Raw genomic sequence first — 13,282 nt, forward strand, 5'->3', positions numbered from 1 at the left:
TTGGGGGCTAGGCATGGATGCAATTTGTGACAGTTTAGTGAAAAAACGTGTGAAATATTGGTATTGTTTCCATTGTTCTTTGTCATATACGAGGGAAAATGGACAACCCATATCGGTATGATTTTACACAAAACTCTCTCTTAGAATCATTGAAGCTTTCACTATTTGGATTTTGGATGAAATGAAAACCTTTACATCAACTATTCAATTGTTGATAACAGAAGTGTTGTTGATGGGAAATAAACCGATGATATTAACGTGGAAATCTTCAGAGCAGATTGCAATATCATGTCATCATATAATCTAGTGTTTGACCAGTTCTTTGCAAGTGTTTGTGCCTTTGTGGAGAGAGAGAGAGAGAGAGATCAACTGTAATAGTGTAGTATTCTAAGATCTCAGAAACTACAAGCCCAATAAGTACACTACGCTTGAGAAGTTTCAACAAGGTCGCATTCACAGTGCAACTGGATGAGCTCCATTTGGTCTTAGCGTGATTCAGCTTGGATGGCTCTCCTTCTTTAGAAGCCACAAGATAAGAGCGCTCAAATGTGTGTACAATAGAAAAATATGTAAAATTTACATATTTTTGCCTAAAAATGATTCACATGTATATAATTATGTAAATTTACAAATTTGTTATAGTAATCCTGTAAATTAACACTAACACTATTTACAGGGATGGAACTATGCCTTGACTCCCTGAAATTTTAATTTTTTTAAAAATATTATATATATATATATATATATATATATATATATATTATAAGTGCACAATTGCACCTGGACCCAAAGAAGATTATGGACTCAGGCCCAACGAGCCTTAAACAATAAAATTTGTAGAGTGCAAATCTGTAGCAGGTACTGAGAACTTGACAACAGCTTGAGAGTTACAAACACTTATGAATAACAATTGTTAATTACAAATAGGCCTCCTCGGATGTAAGCCAAGGACCAACTCTGTATTATTTCTCTTTCTTTCTTACAGGTTACAATCCTTAATTTCCTTTCTTTTTCTCTAGAGAGAGAGAGTGAGCCCCTTTAAATACCCCTTTTTCTCATGCCTTTTGGGACCCTGACTAGAAGTTTCTGCCCTACTGTTCAGGGGTCACTTCCCCATTAATGCGGCCAGGGAGGTAGGTGCAGAGTCTTTAATGCGGAGGTGACAGCCTTTACTCTAGATATTTTCCTTAACACTGGTGTATTGAGAAGGTTCAGGGTTTCCCCCTTTAACCATTAGTCTTTCTAGAATTGTGCTTTGACCTTCATAATGAAGCTTTGAATTCTCTTGGGCTTGTCCGAGGAGAAGCTCGTCCCTCGGCCACACCCCTGACCCCGGCGTATGGGCCAACTCGTAAAGCTTCAATTCTGAGCAGTTGGCCCTCCCCGCTAGTCCAAAGCGCCCATATGCCCACTTGGGCCATTTTACACCTCACATATATATATATATATATATATATATATATATATATATATATATATATATATATATATATATATATATATATATATATATAAAAGAATGAAAATTTAAATTAAAAATTATTTATACTTGGTATCCCTAAAAATTAAAATTGATCACGAAAGCCAATAAACACAATAGGCATCTCATTCCTTGAGACTTGCACTATGTGATCAAGTGTTTCCATGTGGATTGTGCACTAATGTGTATTTTTTTTAATTTTTTTTTTTTGTAACTTTAAAACATATTTATTGATTATTTAGCATTTTTTTTTATGCAAATGACTTAAGTTGTTAAGTTGTCTTTGGTTATTTGTTGTCTAATACTTAAAGTTAGAAGTGTGGTTCTTTTTATTTCCTTGGCAATGTTAATTAGTTTTTTAGTTCAATAATATTTGACATATAATTAGATTATAAAATATAACTTATATTTGATTGGAAAATCTAGCTAAAATATTTTCATTTTAAAAGAAAAATGCAAATAATTCAAAAACAACTGGGGGAGTAGACTAAATTTGCCCTAAAGACGTTAACCCAAAGAGAATGGTCCAAGAAGCCCTATCTGTGAAACGGGCCTAGCCCATGTGCCAGTGTGAGATGATCGAGCCCCCCATTGAGAAGAGACCATCCAAACCCATTACCAAGATAATTCGAGAAATTCACCTTCCTGAGAAAACATAACTTAACTAAGTAAGCAATAGGTTGAAACTTTCTTATTTCTTATTTATAAAAATAAATAATAATAGTTTCTAGTACAGTTACCCTTCTCGATTTTTTTAAAAGTAAATCTAAAGGCATACAACAAATAATTGAAAAATTGTTGATTTGATAATTTAACTCATGCTTAAATAATAACAAATATTTGTGTTTACTTATTTTTTTGCTCAATTTGCCAAGTTAAAAGTCATAGTCAATTTTGTCTTTAATAAATAAATGTTTAAAAAAATGCTAATATGCAAAATTAACCCTTTAAGTTTCACCAAAATTCATTTTAGTTCTCAAACTTTACTTTTGGGCAATTTAATTCTCTAAGTTTCAAAAGTGTTCAATTTAAGCCTTCCACTAACTTTTATTGATGCTCTACCCTAAAGTACAATTTTTTAATTAAAAAAAAATAAATTAAGAAATCCACACGAATTCAACAAACCCAGTACATGAAGAAAAAAAAAATTACATCAATCACAACAAAAAATGACATCCAATTCAAGGTTTTGAATTCCGCTTTGGAGACCATTCTAAATTGGTAACTTGAATAGAATATTGCAGTACTAGTGTATACCCATGCACCATTTCGAGATTACGAACTGGATGTACATATATATATATATATATATATATATATATATATATAATATATATATATATATATATATATATATATATATATATATATATATAAATTAATATTTTATTATATCTGACTAACCAACATAAATTAAAATATGATATGAGAATAAAACATATTAAATGACAAATTTGGGGTTAAAAAATCCAACATAGTCCAAAACAGCCTGTAATGGTTCGGAACTAAGAGACCAAAACAACGACAATTTGTTCGAAACACCAGAACAGTCCTGAATAAGTCAGAATTAGACTGAAATGGAATAGGGGGAGTAAGTGCACTTGGTTAAGCACCAGAATGGAACAAATTTACAACCTTGATCCAAATACAAAATTTCAATACTCAAATTCAAAACAAAGCACCAAAAAAAAAAAAAAAACGAACAATAGGATCCAACATCAATCATCACTGCCACATATGATTTACAAATTCGCTTCCCACAAAATCTTAGCCAACCCATCAGATACACACCCAACAGAGGAAATCTCTATGTAACTGAAACTGAAATGAATACTATGTTTGGAAGTTTGGAGGGAGAGGAGAGTAGTGAGAAATGGTTATCTTCCACCTTATTTGAATGTTTTTAAAATTAAAGGGAGGGGAATAATTAGTCTTTTCATAGTTTGTAATTTTATTAATATGGTAAGGGTAAATTTGGTAATTCATTTGGTCAAGCATTTCTATGCACTATTCTCCCTCCAAATCTCTCCAATTTGAAAAAATTAAAAATAAAGGGTTAGAAGTAGTTAGAGCATCCACATCAGCTCGTTTAAATTTTTTGTCTATTTTACACGAAAAAACCTACTTTTTCTATTTTACACCTCCACTTTTACAAAACACCCACATTAGTTTATCTATTCTACACATTTATTCAATAAAATATTCATTCTTTTTACATATTTTATTATTTCTTTCCCTCCCTCACTGCATCTTCTTCGGCGAGCCACTTTCCCTCCTTCACTGCGTCTTCAACAAACCCATTCATCGAACAAAATCAGCGGCAAGATCCTTCAACAAACCCACCGATCCGTCAAGCCAAACCTACCGATCCGTCGAGCCTCACCCACACCCAAACCCATTCATCGCCCACCGATCAGCCACCCTTCAACAAAATCCTTCAACAAACCCACCGATTCGTCGAGACTCACCCACACCCAAACCCATTCATCGCCCACCGAACAACCACCCTTCAACAAACCCACCGATCTGTCGAGCCTCACTCACACCCAAACCTGTTCATCGCCCACCGATCAGCCACCCTTCAACAAACCCACCGATCCGTCGAGCCAAACCCACACCAGAAGAAAAAAAAAAATAAAAAATAAACAACCAACGAATCGGAGCAAGATCGACGCCTCGCAGCACCGCCACCTCCTCGCGATGGCCATCCGGCGACTCAGCTTGCTCGACCTTGTTCTTATTGGCGGCGATGGCGATCGGCGGCCAGAGGAAAAAAATAGATGAGATGAGAGAAAGATAGAGTTGTGCTGTGTCTGAGAGAGAGAGAGAGAGAGAGAGAGAGAGAGAGAGAGAGAGAGAGAGAGAGAGGGAGGTGAGAGTCAGTTGGGAGGAGAGAGAAAAAACTATAAAAAAAATCAAATACGCCTGCTACAGTACCGTGTAAATTTACACAGTACTGTAGCAAAGTGTATCATATAGATGAGTTTAGAGGCACTGCTGTAGAGACTTTTTTGCTCAAAATATGTAAAATTAATGATTTTTTCTCATTTTGCACATTTATACACATTTATCCATCCAATGATGTGGATGCTCTTAGAACCTCTCCAAACCCCTCCAAATCCCTTTCCCTCCTCCCTTGAAAAATATCTAAACAAGGTAATATAACTTACTCTCCCTCCCTCTACTCTCCCTCCATTTAAACAAGCTATAAGGGTAGACATGGCTTACCCAATAAAGGAAATCGCTAAAAGAGGGATCATAGTGGAAACAAGATAAGGATATGTTTGGTAACTGTTTTTTCCCCTTATTTTCTGTTTCCAAAAACTTTTTTTTTTTTTTTTTGAGATTAAAAAACTTGTTTGGCAACCCCAAATGAACAGAAAACAAAAACTATTTTCAAAACTCAGTTTGTGAAGGAAAGTGAAAAAATGCAAAATGCTGTTTTTAGTTTCTAATTTTCAAAAGTCAATGAAAATGCACATTTAATTATTGAATCTATCTTATTTAATGAGTTACCATTAGAGTTCAATCCTTAGTAACAACATATTTTAGTATTTTCTATTTTTTTCTTCAATTTGTTTTTTTTAAAAAATTTCAACTAATCAAACATGTTTTTAATTTTAAAAATACAAGAAATTTGTTTTTTCTTTATTTTTTCAAAAACAAGTTTTCGAAAATAGAAAACAAAAACTGTTACTAAACATAGCTTAAATATCCTCTTCTCTTTTACATTCTCAGTCGTGCCAGGTTAGGTCTTTGCTGAAACCATCACTCCAATGCTCTCTCTCTCTCTCTCTCTCTCTCTCTCTCTCTCTCTCTCTCTCCAAGTTAGGGATTTGGTAGGGATGGTTGATTTTTTTCTTTTACAAATTTAGGCATTGTGGTACGATGGTGTTTAATTTATGGGTTATTATTATTATTATTTTAAAATTTAGAAATAAATAATAAATTTAATAATTATACAATAAAAGACACCAAAATGACATCGTTTTAGGGGAGGGGGGGGGGGGGGGGTTAATGGCAAAGCCTAAACTGAGGTCTAATGAAAGATTGAATTGAATACTTTCAAAACTTGGAGGACTGAATTGGTTGAAACTAAAGTTTGAGTAGATGAGTGATTTTTATAAATTTTGGACTAAAATACAAAATTCACCCTCTAATTTTTACCAAAATTCATTTCAATCCTCTAACTTTACTTTCATTAATTTTAGTCCTTTAAGTTTCCAGTTTATTCAATTAATGCCTTTTCGTCAACTCCTGTCAAAATATTTTTTTAAAAAACTTATGGAAAATATTTTTCAACCATTAATTGAATTTTTTTTAATTAAAAAAATTGAAGAAAAAATTTGAACAATTAACCTCAACATATAACAAAGTTGATGAAGATGCCTTTTTTGAATAAATTTTAAACTTAGAGGATTGAATTGAACAAAATCAAAGTCAAAGAACGAAAATGAATTCTAGTGAAACATACCATATATTTACTCACCTGCTCATGTAAGAGTAGCTTTCATCATTTACCATACATCCTTCCACCTATTCCATAATGGGTATAAGAACCTTGGTTAAATATTTGTTGCACTAAACTGGTTTCTTTCTCTCCCTTCATTTCATCCTAAATTTTTCTCTTTTACTTGTAATTATGGAGCCTTTAATCATTGTTAATTGCTATTATAATGAAGGTCATAATATCTTGGTTACCATGAGAGTTTTCCTTCATGCTGACTTAATTTATAATGGAAAAAATATATGATTTTTATTATGTAAACACAATTATCAACTTATCAGACGTTACCGCTAGAGGTCATATTTTGTTGTTATTTTTACTAAGATGCAATCTATAACTTGACCTAAGGATGAATTCATGCCATCACATGACACTGAAAACCTTTGGGCCATGCTTAGAAGTTCAACGTTGAGTCTCGGTTTTGAGTTCCCTAAATATTTTATTAACGGGAAAATAATAATGAAGTAAATACATTATTTTTATGATGTGAGTACATTTATCAAAATTTTTAGACATCTACTGTTGAACTTTTATTTAAACACTTATTGTGGTAGGCCATCCTTTGTGCTAGTTTATTTTTACAAGAGGTATTTTTGGGGCCTAATTATAATCTTTATTGGGTGCAATCCAAACCTTGAGCAAAACTGGAGGGGGAATGTGCAGATTAGGCATGTGGATGCATGAATATAGTAAGTTAGGCATAGTTTGAAACTATGTAGGAAAATAGCAACTCGAGTTTTTGAAACTCGAGATTTACATAATAAATCGAGTTTCAAAAACTCGCTTTCTGCTCGCTTTGGGCTTGCTGAGGTGGAGAAAATGCCACCTGGATCTCGAGTTTTATAAACTCGAGTTTTAAGTCTACCTAAACTCGAGTTTATAAAACTCGAGTTTACCTATATCTTATTATAAATTATGTAGTTTATACGCATATAACTCGAGTCTTAGAGACTCGAGTTTCATGCAGTAACTTGAGTCTTAGAGACTCGAGTTTCATGCAGTAACTCGAGTCTTATAGACTCGATTTCCTCTGGGCATGTTTATTTAAAACTCAGCTCGTGGCATTTAACTCTCTCACATTCTCCACTCTCACTGCTCAACACACAGAGAAAACCTAAAATCTCAGCCTCACTAACTCTCTCACTCACTCACCCTCACTAACTCACTCACCCTCACTAACTCACTCACCCATAACTCTCTCACACCACTCACTCTCACAAAACCACATTCTCCACTCTCACTGCTCTTCCCTCTCAGCAAATTCATATCTAAGGTAAGGGTTTGCATAATTTGATTGTCATTATAGTTGGGTATGTTGTCTATGGGTGTGGGTTAAAGAGTTTACCATTTATTTTGTAGATAGTTAACATAACTTAGTTAATTTATCAATATTGTGAATTATAGAACTTTGTTTTGTTAGTGTTAATTTTTTGAGTATTTATTTGTATAGTTTTTGCTATCAAAATTTTATTCATCATTTTATTTTGATCATGATCTTACAAATTTCTTTGACTTTATTTATCATTAGTTTGGGTATGAAATGGGTAGTGAATGAATGTAATGAATGGGAATGAGTATGTAATTATCAAAATTTTATTCATCATTTCTAGGTTTTTATTTTTATCATGATTTTACAAATTTCTTTGACTTTATTTATCATTGGTTTGGGTATGAAATGGGTAGTGAATGAATGTAATGAATGAGAATGGGTATGTAATTATCAAAATTTTATTCATCATTTCTAGGCTTTTATTTTTATCATGATCTTTCAAGTTTTTTTGACTTTATTTATCATTGGTTTGGGTATGAAATGGGTAGTGAATGAATGTAGTGAATGGGTATGTAATCATGCTCCTCTACCCACCTAGTTCTTTCAGAACCCTTTTAGGCATTATAGGTCACCACACAATGGAGTAATAGATAATTCCGTCTCTCCATCCACTAGGATTAGAAGGTTTATGTCTTGGCCTTTAGATATTAATGGGCACTCTATAACCTGGCTTGAATATGTTCATTGGTAAGATTGCATTACTTTTTTCCCTCACTTTACGACTATGTGATTTAACTAACATAGGACTTGACTTGAACAGGTTCACAATGCCTGATATTGTTATAATCATATACCATGGTGGTCCGCTTAAGAATCCCAATGCGAACAAGGGATTGCCATTTGAGGGGCCGGGTATGAGAACTTATTATGCCGAAGTTGATCGTAGGTTGAAAACCCTTGATGAATTGAAGATATTTGTCATGGAAGAGTTGGGTAAGAATCCTGATGCGTACAACATGCAAATTACTTATCGTATGCCAAATGAAATCATGAAGCACCGGATTAATTACAAGTATATGCTGATAGAAAAAGACAAACATGTGAAGATCATGTTTGACAAGTTGGAGAGTATAGCTGAAGTAAGTAACATTGAGTTGTACATACAGTTGGAGCCGCGTGCAGGATGGCAAGAGGATATCCAACAAACAACTAGAAGCTTACAAGTTGCGCTTCCGGATGCTCAATATGAGTATTCTACACATGTAGAGGATGATGATGTTCATGCCGATGGAGATGATGATGATGATGACGACGACGACTATGTTGATGAGACTACTGCCGTTAACAATGATGATGACGATGATGATGACGACGACGACTATGTTGATGAGACTACTGTCGTTAACAATGATGATGACGATGATGATGATGATGATGATGATGACGACTATGTTGATGAGAATCTTGCCATTAACGGTGAAGATTTTGCCGATAAAGATGACTATGAAGACATGATTGAGAGAGGGGACTTTCGGGACTTTGGGGACTTTGAGAGGGACATTGATGACGATGAGACATTGGACGGCGGTGAACCTGATGCAGACAATGTTATTAGTGTCCAAAACATTACAAACACAATCCCTGCCTACGCACCTCCTGCGTTGTCATTCTCTGCAAATACTTGGGAAAATATGGTTGATCCTTCGCATATTGAGATGCCATTTGTGTCTACTTGGAGAGAGGGGATGAATTTGTGCAAAGGGTTGACTTTTGCGAGTAAAGTGGAGGTGAAGCGCGTATTAACAATTTGTGCCCTCAAGGAAAACAAAAACTTTAAGATCACTAGGTCGACGAGGAAAAATTTTTGTGCGAAATGCGTGCATGAGTCGTGCAAGTGGTATGTCTACGCAGTTATAAAGCCCGAGCTCCAAAATCTATGGATGGTCACCGTGTATGTGGGTCCTCACACGTGTTTACCGACTGGGGTGCGAAATGATGGTAGAATGATGAGTTGTAATTTTATTGCAGCAGAAATCCATAACAAGTTACTTGAGGATCACACCACTCAAATTAAGCATCTCAGATCTCTGATAGAGGCGAAATATAATGGCCATAAGCCTTCTTACTACAAGGTATGGGATGCGAAACAAAAGGCGATTGCGCTTATGTTTGGAGATTGGGAAGAATCTTACCAAAGGCTGCAAAAGTTGCTAATGGCGTATATTGATCAGGACCCGACTACCCAGTTTTGCTATCGTGTCACACCCACCGATGAAGATCACACCGTATTGTTGCATTATGTGTTTTGGTCTTTCGGTCCATGCATATCAGGATTCAAATACTGCAAGCCGGTTATCAGTATTGATGGGACCCATCTGTATGGTAAATATCAGGGAAAGTTGTTGGTCGCAATGGCAACCGATGCTAACAACAAGGTATTCCCTCTCGCCTTTGCTGTTGTGGATTGTGAGTCAGGGTCCAGTTGGAGGTGGTTTTTACGATGCCTCAGAGAAACGATTGGCCACCTGATACCTGACGACGGCATTTGCATAATTTCTGACCGACATCTCGGTATCAAAAACGCCATTGCAAACTGGCCTAGAAGGGATGATGGAAAAGCAAAGGTATTTCATAGATATTGTCTTCGACATGTTGCTAGCAACTTCAACACCCATTTTCAGAACTCGACTCTAAAGTCAGCGGCGTTGAAAGCGGGATATGCTAGTCAGGTAGTTAAATTTGCTACCATAATGGACTCCATTAAGCAGGTGGAAATTGAGGCCATTAGGAAGAAGAAGAAGGTGACGGGGAGGGATGGTAAGGAAAAGAATCAAGATTATCTTCCATACACATACCTAATGAGCGAGGATGTGGACATGTGGACCCAGTCATACGATGGTGGGAGACGTTTTGGAGCAATGACAACCAATATATCAGAGTGTTTCAATGGTGTGCTGAAAGGTGCACGGGGCCTTCCTATTGCCGCGTTGGTTGAGTTCACTTGGAGCAAACTTGTTCAATATTTCCACGACCGGCGCAAAGAATACCATTATGAGTTGTCAGAGGGTAAGAAATGGAGTGAATATGCCTTATCCACGTGGGATGGAAATAAGCGTAAATATGAGAAACACTATCTCAAGCCATTTAGCAATGAAGAGCTGATATTTCAAGTAGTTACCCAACTCAACGTATCTAGCGCAGGAGGGGGAAACCACAGTTACGAAGTTCGGTTACGGGAAAAAACATGCAGTTGTGGGAAATGGCAAAATATAGGGATCCCGTGTTCACATGCAATTAGAGTATGTGACTATTTACATATTGATTCGACCACGTATATTCACCCATGTTATGGTTTGAACCATGCCCTTAACACTTATGAGCATGCATTTGTGGTTCCTAAGTCACAGTCATTATGGAGGGATCCCATGGGGCCAAAGTGGTTGCCTAATCCGGCATTGTTGCGGGCCAAAGGTCGACCGGTGAAGTCACGAATAAGAAATGAGATGGATGGAGTGAGGAATAAGGATCAAGAACCGGGATGGCGGAGGGAGGACGCAGATTTGATAGAGAGTCAACCGAAGCAGACATGTGGACTGTGTCATGCTTCCGGGCATAACCGCAGAAAATGTCCGCAATCCCGCGGTGCTTTCACAAGCGGCCATGTTCCACACTAGGTAGGTTGGCAAAAATTTATGCATCGGTTAAATAATTGTTGTTCATTCGATGTTTACCTAATGTTTACTATCTTGTCTCCTAACGTAAATACTCTACGTTTTTCAGGCATCCTTCCATGGACGACGTTGTATTGGCTCTATGTGAACTTTTTGATTGTTGTTGAATGTACTTGTAATTCTCTATCCAATGTACCTCTATGAAGATTGTGATTTGAGTAGTATGGTTAGAATTGCAAATTAAGCGTGGTTGGACATGTTTAGAATGGTGATATATTGAGAATGGTGATATATTGAGAATGACTTTTGTTGTGATTTGAGTGCATTTACATTGTAAAATGATGCCTGAAACAGAGCATTTTCTGCTGGGAAAAAAAAAATTTGCCCAGTAAAAATCGAGTTTTAGACACTCGAGTTCCTTGGGAAAAAAAAATTTGCCCAGTGAAAATCGAGTTTTAGAAACTCGAGTTCCACTGGGGAAATTTTTTTGAAACAGGGCATGCCTCTCTGCCTCTCTGCCTGAAACAGAGCATGCTGTTGGGGAAAAAAATTTGCCCAGTGGAACTCGAGTTTCTAAAACTCGATTTTCACTGGGCAAATTTTTTTCCCCAACAACATGCTCTGTTTCAGGCAGAGAGGCAGAGAGGCATGCCCTGTTTCAAAAAATTTGCCCAGTGGAACTCGAGTCTCTAAAACTCGAGTTCCTTTGGTTACGACCTCCATTAATACTGGAGTTATAATGGAAAATAAAATCGGTCCATTTGGTCTAATTTGGTCTGATTTGGTCTAATTTGGTCTGATTAATCTATTTTAGTCTAATTTGGTCTTACTTGGTCTGATTTGGTCTTATTTGGTCTAATTTGGTCTGATTTGGTCTTATTTGGTCTAATTTGGTCTTACTTGGTCTGATTTGGTCTGATTTGGTCTGATTTGGTCTTATTTGGTCTGATTTGGTCTGATTTGGATATTTTGGTCTAATTATTTGGGGGTCAGCTGTCCACCATTGCTACACTGATATTCATAGTGCTACATGTGCTGCTCAATAGCTCGGCACTGTTGAACCCTATCTAGTCATATCATTCACACTCACGTCAATACACAGATCTGCATCATTTTGCAATGTAATGCAATGCACTGTATTTTAGTGGACTATATTTAAGTTCAATCAAGACATCCTCTGCTTTAGCCAAGAGAGAGAAAGAGTCTCTATGATTGAATTCAGGAAAATAATTTCAATACAAGAGGTCTGTAATGCAAAGAAGCTTGCGTGTAAATTGCACACTTCCCTCAGTCCCTGTAGCAACCAGGCTACCCCCACAGAAATAAGAAAAAAACAATGTCCATATTTGCATTGTCATTAAGTTTAGATTAGACCATTGAAAGGATTTACAATCTTCACTATTTTAATCGATTAATGATCAGGACATGTGACTTCTTGAGGTAAACAAAATATCACTTAATGGACCATTCTAAGCATTATCATGTGTTTCATGATGACTTACCTCTATAGCTAGGAGCTATTGGGATGCTTCTATGTTTTGGTTTCATTTTTCTGTTACAGCTGGTTTATGATCATATTGGTTTATTATTATTTTTTAAATGTCTAAAATTAAACAGGGTTCAGGCCTTGATCTTGTCACCAACAAGAGAATTGGCATCTCGAACGAGAGAAGGTGATATTGGCAATGGGTAATTTCATAAGTATTAAAGTACATGCATGCATTGGACGCAAGAGTGTGGGTGATGATATCAGAAAGCTAGAATTAGGCCATCAGGTGGTGTCTGGAACTCCAGGCAGAGTTTGTGACATGATCAAAAGGAGAACACTGAAAACTACACACATCAAATTGTTAATTGTTGTAAGTCTATGTTTTGTGATCCCTAACCTTACTCTTTTAACTCTCCTCTCTCTCTCAGATGTGCAAAATGCCTATGAATGTTGCTGATCTAATATAAGTTTTGCTGGCCGTCTTGTGTGTTGATGCATCACAGTTGTGCGGTTTAGACCATAATTTTCACCAAGCACTTATAATTCTTGCAAACACTAATACAAGTACACCTTTTCATAACATACCAACAACGAACAGCAGGGAAAAAATGAGCAAGTAGACATCAACAACAACAACACTAATACAAGTAGGTTCACAAAACGTGTAGACATCAACAACAACGTTGAATGTTCGTAGGTAGAAATTTTTGGAAGTCATCATTGCTTGAATCTGAGAAGTCTGAAATGTCACTTTCATCATTTAGCACAGTAATTTCATTAATAGACTTCATGGCTCGCTCTTGCGCCTTCCCCTTTAGATGCTTCCTAGCTTTTTGGACTGCATGAAAACGGTCTAGCCGCCTTT

This window comes from Castanea sativa, chromosome 9 (assembly GCF_040712315.1).
Source record: "Castanea sativa cultivar Marrone di Chiusa Pesio chromosome 9, ASM4071231v1".
Taxonomy (NCBI): Eukaryota; Viridiplantae; Streptophyta; class Magnoliopsida; order Fagales; family Fagaceae; genus Castanea; species Castanea sativa.